Below are 1,243 nucleotides of genomic sequence, written 5' to 3' on the forward strand. Positions count from 1 at the left end.
ATAAGTGATATGCACCCACTCTTTATGACTTTGCAATACCCAATCCTCTTCCCGTATGGACAGATAGGCTTCAACGAGAACATACCGGTCATAAATACTGACGGAGAGCCTAGAAAAAGGGGCTACATCACAAAAAGAGAGTACTTTGCTCACCAAATACAAACCCGCTTAGCTGAAGGCATGGTTATTGTGAGGTCCAAAAGGTTGTTCCACCAGTATATTGTTGACGCTTTTACATGCATAGAGCAGGAAAGGTTGCGTTGGTTCCGCTTAAACCAGAAGAAAATCAGAGCAGAACTATACAACAATATACAAGATGCAGTCATGAAAGGTGACACAGATGCAAAAACAATAGGAAAAAGAGTCATCTTACCCTCCAGCTATACGGGCAGCCCCCGTTATATGGCAGAAAAGTATCATGATGCGATGGCAATATGTCGATGGCACGGGAATCCAGACTTATTTATCACTATTACAACAAATCCTAAGTGGGAAGAGCTATCTGACCACCTCAAACTGTATGGAACCGATGATCCCAACGACCGGCCCGACCTCGAGTCTAGAGTGTTCAAGATGAAGCTCGATGAGTTGATGTCAGATTTCAACAAAGGCATATTTTTTCCCAGACCCAAAGCAGGTACCATTCCTGCAAATAATATTGTTATTAATCAACATTGAGATTTTCTATACAAACACACTATTTCTAACCAACTACTCTTTGCCAAACAGTTGTCTACACCATAGAGTTCCAGAAGAGAGGCTTACCACACGCCCACATACTTCTATGGCTCGAAGGGGACTTCAGAAATCCCACTGCAGCTGATATTGACAACATCATCTCAGCAGAGCTCCCTGACAAGGAAAAGGACCCTGAAGCTTTTGGTTTGGTGGAGCAACACATGATGCATGGTCCTTGTGGGAAAGACAGATTATCATCTCCTTGCATGGACAACGGTGTTTGCACAAAGAAATTCCCCCGCAGTTATGTTCCACACACCCAAGTTAATGAATCAGGCTACATCTTGTACAAGCGCAGACAGACTGGGCAGTTTGTTTCCAAGGGAAACATCAAGCTTGATAATCAATTTGTTGTCCCCCACAACCTCCAGATCTTGAAGAAATACAAGGCCCATGTCAATGTCGAATGGTGCAACAAATCAAGCGCCATCAAGTACCTGTTCAAATACATTACTAAAGGTGTTGATAGAGCTACCTTCAAAGTTCAGAAAACCCCAGAGCAGTC

At 43.3% G+C, this 1,243-nt stretch overlaps 1 long non-coding RNA gene across 1 annotated transcript; it reads right to left on the minus strand.

Annotated features, from left to right (window-relative positions):
• Window positions 1-3: 3 nt before the first annotated feature.
• Window positions 4-1,155, minus strand: LOC106321842. Its single transcript, XR_001266141.1, has 4 exons — window positions 766-1,155; window positions 374-646; window positions 154-297; window positions 4-68 (listed from the first exon to the last, which is right to left on the minus strand). It is a non-coding gene; the product is annotated as an uncharacterized LOC106321842 (long non-coding RNA).
• Between the last annotated feature and the right edge of the window lie 88 nt (window positions 1,156-1,243).

This window comes from Brassica oleracea, unplaced genomic scaffold (assembly GCF_000695525.1).
Source record: "Brassica oleracea var. oleracea cultivar TO1000 unplaced genomic scaffold, BOL UnpScaffold03281, whole genome shotgun sequence".
Classification (NCBI taxonomy): Eukaryota; Viridiplantae; Streptophyta; class Magnoliopsida; order Brassicales; family Brassicaceae; genus Brassica; species Brassica oleracea.